This window comes from Procambarus clarkii, unplaced genomic scaffold (genome assembly GCF_040958095.1).
Source record: "Procambarus clarkii isolate CNS0578487 unplaced genomic scaffold, FALCON_Pclarkii_2.0 HiC_scaffold_267, whole genome shotgun sequence".
NCBI classification, from domain to species: domain Eukaryota; kingdom Metazoa; phylum Arthropoda; class Malacostraca; order Decapoda; family Cambaridae; genus Procambarus; species Procambarus clarkii.
In genome coordinates, this window is record NW_027189300.1 from 159,541 (window position 1) to 165,579 (window position 6,039).

A 6,039-nucleotide genomic window follows, 5' to 3' on the forward strand; every position below is an offset into this window, starting at 1 on the left:
CAGTCTCTGTCTGTCTGTCTGTCTGTCTGTCTGTCTGTCTGTCTGTCTGTCTGTCTTGTCTGTCTGTCTGTCTGTCTGTCTGTGTCTCTCTCTCTCTCTCTCTCTCTCTCTCTCTCTCTCTCTCTCTCTCTCTCTCTCTCTCTCTCTCTCTCTCTCTCTCTCTCTCTCTCTCTCTCTCTCAACACATATAAGCACTCGGTATCTTTTTTCTAGAGATTAGAGATTCATTGTTATGTTCCACATTAGGATTACTATGCAGGCCACCCTCTTAGGTTTGAAAATGTCAAGAAAACGGTTAATTTAAAATGTCATCTCCTAACTTAACAGATTAAGCCAGAGGACCGAAAACAGAATAAAACAGGACTGGACAGTATGTCACTTATACAAGCTGCTTTTATTTCTAGTACAGTATGACAATTTTTATTTTGGGGGGGGGGGGGGTGATCCTTGACAGTGCATAAGAGCGAAAAGCGACGGCGTTTTGTTTGTAAGAGAACAGGTTGTACTACAAATGACTTGATTTATTGATATCACGTGTATGTATGACACCTAAATTAGTGTATTTGTTTATTTATTTATTTATTTATTATATGTGTAGATGAAGGTTAATTCATATGACGTCTGATGCTAGGAATGTCTGAAATCTCCTTAGAAGGATATTTTGGCCCTGAGAAGGGCCGAGTTTGGTGTATACTAGGGTGGTCGATTTAGCTTATGCACGCTCTCCACGGATACGGCGAGCAAGCTGAATGTCCTTTGGCATGATGGTGACACGCTTGGCGTGGATGGCACAGAGGTTAGTGTCCTCGAAGAGACCGACCAGGTAAGCCTCGGATGCCTCCTGTAAAGCCATGACGGCAGACGACTGGAAGCGAAGATCGGTCTTGAAGTCCTGGGCAATCTCGCGCACCAGACGCTGGAAGGGAAGTTTCCTGATGAGCAACTCGGTGCTCTTCTGGTAACGACGGATCTCACGCAGGGCGACCGTTCCGGGCCTGTAACGGTGAGGCTTCTTCACACCCCCTGTGGCAGGAGCAGACTTGCGTGCTGCCTTGGTGGCCAGCTGCTTACGAGGAGCCTTGCCTCCCGTGGACTTGCGAGCAGTCTGCTTGGTGCGAGCCATGGTGAACAACTGTGGTTTGTGATGGCTGGATTAAACGGATTAAAAAGTCCATAGAGCTGGCAAGCAGGGGATGGAAGAACGGGGCGAGGTTGCAGAAATCTTGAGCAAGGATCTGGAGATGAGGTGAAGAGGGGAGATGAAAGATCGGTGGCCCAACCACCGTGGATTTGAGCTTGATCAGATGAAAGTAGAATTGAGTGGGGTGTCATTTGCAATACACACAGAGGCCGGGAACGCAAGCAGCTGGCAGTGGAGGTTTGATGTCAGATGATGTTAAGTCAGTTCGTTAGGAGTCTTCTTTCTTGTTGATTTCACCAAACTTTGATCGTTGTTCTTTTGAAGATGTGGATTTCTCCATGTTTTTAATAGCGTTTTGTCTGTGAGGACAATGTATGGAGATTGCTGGATGATCGCCTTTGCACAGCAAGCAGCATAGTGTTTCAGACTTGCAGATGGAGTAATGGTGGTCAGCTGAGCAGAGGCTACACTTCTGAATCCGCTGGGTACATTTGCTGGTGGAGTGGGTGTACTCGTAGCATCGGAGGCACTGGTTGACGATGTGAAAACGTTCCATCTTCACACGGAAAGGCGGAATGTGAATTCCAAAGCTGTAAACTCCATTTCTGGTAGCCATAGTAGCCGAAGCTACCGTCTCGAAGGTCAGCTTCAGGGAGCGACTTGAATTGAAGAATTGAGCTTGGTGAAGCCGTAGGTCCGGGTTTGATGCCTTGAAGTCGTGCATGAACGCACTATCATCAGCGTCATCTTGTTCCACGATCCATTGACTGAGATCGTGAATAACGACAGAGTGTTCAGCCAGGTACTGGCGTGGGAAGTTGAGACGAAGGTGTTGGTTGGAGAAGTTAGCGCTGTAAGACAGAAGTTTGTCGACTTCCTCCTCACTATAAAAGAAGAAAAGGATGTCCGTGCCTTCCTGCTTGATGTCGTTGGGTGTTACTCCTGCAACGTCTTTAAAGAGCTTCAGGAGAGATGTCTTGGAGAATGGATGTTCGTTGAGGGGCGTACCCCTGATCTTGAAGCGTTTGTGACGCATAATGAGCTTCCTGGAGGCCGATGGATCTCTCTCAAAGACTACACGTCACTGAAGATGGCCTCCCGTCTCTACCCGGCATAAAATACCAAGTTAGGAGTGGGGTCTGACCATCTAGAGAGACGCAAGTCTGCTGCCAATTGTTTATCCACCCTGCAGTACTGGGTGCGAGAGAAAAGAGCTGGAGCAACGCGAGCACGTCCGACCGCGACGGTTGCTAGTTGCTGAGTCTCGTGATCTGATCGTGATGGCTGGCGCCGAAAAATTTTTGCTTATATACGCCGTCTCGAGGCGCTTGCTCGAGCGCCATTGGCTGCTCGACTCGCCTACGTCACCCCGTTGCCCCTCCCCTCCTTCCTCTGGCTGCAGCCAACAGGCGGCTCACCTCAATCACTATTATCGCTGATTTTGCTCTATTTTTTGGATTTGTGCAAAAGTCATTTCACAGGGACGTGAAACAGACGAGTAGGCAACTGCAGTTTTGAAAGCGTTGTGAGAAAGCCGTGTCTACTCGACCACAAGCGTAAAGTAAGGGCAGGCAGGAGTTGCAATGCTACTAGTACGTCCGCTTGATGGGATATAGTCGGGAAATCGTGCGGGCATTCGTCAATTCGATTCACACAACTACAACACCATGACTGGACGCGGCAAGGGAGGCAAGGGACTCGGAAAGGGTGGCGCCAAGCGTCATCGTAAGGTGCTACGTGACAACATCCAGGGCATCACCAAGCCCGCTATTCGTCGCTTAGCTCGTCGTGGCGGCGTCAAGCGTATTTCGGGTCTCATCTACGAAGAGACCCGTGGCGTCCTGAAGGTGTTCCTCGAGAACGTCATCCGTGATGCTGTAACCTACACGGAACACGCCAAGAGGAAGACCGTCACTGCCATGGACGTGGTGTACGCTCTGAAGCGCCAGGGTCGTACCCTCTACGGATTCGGCGGATAAGAGCTTGGCTAATCCATCGATTCCACCCACCACCACCTCAAAACGGGACCTAATTAGGTCCCTATACTTTTTTACTGAAGGGCTTAATAGACGATAACATAAATTGTTTTGATATCAGCTAGCACATTGGGTCTTATGAAATCTATTTTTTATCCTCGCATGCTTAAAGGGACTCTGATTGGGGAGGGGGGGGGGGGAAGGTTTGTTACGTTATATACTAGCAGAGCAGGATCATTGGTGGGGGGGTGTGAGGGGGAGAGAGAGAGAGAGAGATCTTTCCCAACTCTTCCTTTTTACATGAGTGAGCTACCCGTTTTATTCATTTTATCCTTCTCAGAGCTGTTTTGATAGTATCCAAATGATGGTAAATGAAAAGGGAGGACACGAATATCTACCCAGAATTCAGGACTGGCAATCGATATGCATGTTTGAGTGAGAATCTTTTTCTCTCTCAACTTAGGTATACGTTTATGTCGTACCTAAAAGCGAGAACCACACTATTGGGACAAGTATGCAAGGCCCAATTTTCCTAACAAGCACAGTTAATTTTGTTATTTTCGAACATTTCTTTCCAAATTGGTTTATCCAATTAACAGTATTATATTAAGATCATGAATTGCTGGGTTAGGTTAGGTTAGCTTAGGTTAGGTTAGGTTAGGTTAGGTTAGGTTAGGTTAGGTTAGGTTAGGTTAGCTTAGCTTAGGTTAGGTTAGGTTAGGTTAGGTTAGCTTAGCTTAGCTTGGGTTAGCTTAGGTTAGGTTAGGTTAGCTTAGCTTGGGTTAGCATAGGTTAGGTTAGGTTTGATTACATTTCTATGTTAGATTTAACTCAAATTCAAAACAATTGCCAGTCATTCGGCTTGTTAGTCAACTTGCCTCTAATAGGGGCAATTTGTCTAACAAGACTATTTAGTTTTGTGTATATATATATATATATATATATATATATATATATATATATATATATATATATATATATATATATATATATATATATATATATATATATTATTATAGCTTCAAGACTCTGAACCAATATAGAAGCATCAAGAGGAAGTGCTTGTGTTATGGGCCAATAGGCCTTCTGCAGTTACTTCCATTCTTATGTTTTTATTCCCATTGGTTCGTGTTTTATCTTGTGTAAATGTCAATCACCTTACCCAAAACTTTGGTACCATATCACCTCACCCATGTATGTATATATATATATATATATATATATATATATATATATATATATATATATATATATATATATATATATATATATATATATATATATATATATATATATATATAATATACAGAGTAAATCTACCCCAAAAGTAATGATTTATTTGTCTACAAAACTAAACTCTTTTTTGGAATCATATGAGGCCCCTCCACTGAGGGGGGAGGCCTGGATGTTTATTGTCATGTGTATTCATGCTGCTTGCATGTCGTCGTTTATTTTGCCTTTGTTGTTTTTTTGACAGCTTTCTTTGCCTTGGGTGGTTTGGGAGATTTTGAAGCTCTCTTTATTTTGGGCTTTTTGTTCCCAACAACAAGCTGCTGCTGCTGCTTCTTTTTCAAGGCTGTAGGTGGTTTGTTGCTTGTGGCGGCTTTCTTGGGAGTTACCACGGCCTTCTTTGCTGCTGTAGATGGTTTCTTGGTTGTGGTGGCTTTCTTGGGAGTTAGAACGGCCCTCTTCTCTGCTACGGCCAGCTTGAATGATCCACTAGCTCCACTTCCCTTCGTCTGAACAAGAATGCCGTCAGCCACTGCTTTCTTGAGAAATCTTCGGATGTAAATGGCGATCTTGGCAGCCTCGACTTTGTTGTTGGCAACAACGTACTTCTTGATTGCTTGTAGAGACGAGCCCTTACGGTCTTTGAGTGCTGCGACCGCGGCTAGAACCATTTGACTAGTTTTCGGGTGAGCAACCTGGACGCGAGGTTTCCTGGTGGTGGCCACCACAGCAGCAGCAGCCGCAGCCTTCTTGGTAGGCTTTGCTTCTACCATGATGATGATGAACCAACCAAGGTGATGAGAGACGCTCAGACAGTCACGGGGGAATGATGCTGCCGCCGCTTGAGCCGAACCTATTTATGTGCCGGCACGGTACAGAAGCTGCAACCTGGCAACTCGTCCACCAATCACGACGGTTGGTTTTACGGCTCCGAAACCTGGATCCCATATCTTCTCTAAAATAGAAGCATTTGTTCATGTTCTTTGTAAAAGTATCATAAAGCAGGACAGATGAGACAAATATCATAAAAACTGAAGAGCAGATGAGCACACACATGTTTGTATTACAAAAGAAAATCCACAAATTCATTAGAAATTGGCAGGGCAGGCTGAGGAAGTAGGTAGATGTAAAATGTCTGTAAATGGCGAAAGAACATAAACCCAAGACTGAATAAACGATGTTAAATATCCATGCCAAGGAGACAAAAATATGTTAGGATACAATTACCATTAAGACACCACAAGCAGGTCCGTATCCTGCCGCGATGACTTAAAAGAGTTGGTTATTAGCCACAATGTGTAGGCAGTCTCATGCCAACGGCCATACCACGTTGAGAACACCGCTTCTCGTCCGATCAGCGAAGTTAAGCAACGTTGGGTTTGGTTAGTACTTGGATGGGTGACCGCCTGGGAACACCAAATGCTGTTGGCAATAATGTTTTTTGTTTTGTTTTGTTTTGTTTCGTTTGTTTTTGTTTGAATGGCTGGCTCCACGGGAAATTCACGGAGTTGTGTGGAATAAGGCCTGGTAAAATGAATTAATATGTATGTCATGTTTAAAACAAACTCGCTTAATATAGATATTGTGTGAGGCTTTATACAAAAACAACCAACTAAAACAAAACATGTTGTATATATATATATATATATATATATATAGCTTAATCCGGGTTTGAACTCGCAACTCCAAGAA

At 44.4% G+C, this 6,039-nt stretch overlaps 1 non-coding gene across 1 annotated transcript; it reads left to right on the plus strand.

The window, feature by feature from the left end:
- Positions 1-5,659: 5,659 nt before the first annotated feature.
- Positions 5,660-5,778, plus strand: LOC138361238 (5S ribosomal RNA). Its single transcript, XR_011226866.1, has one exon. It is a non-coding gene; the product is annotated as a 5S ribosomal RNA (ribosomal RNA).
- The last annotated feature ends 261 nt before the right edge of the window (positions 5,779-6,039 follow it).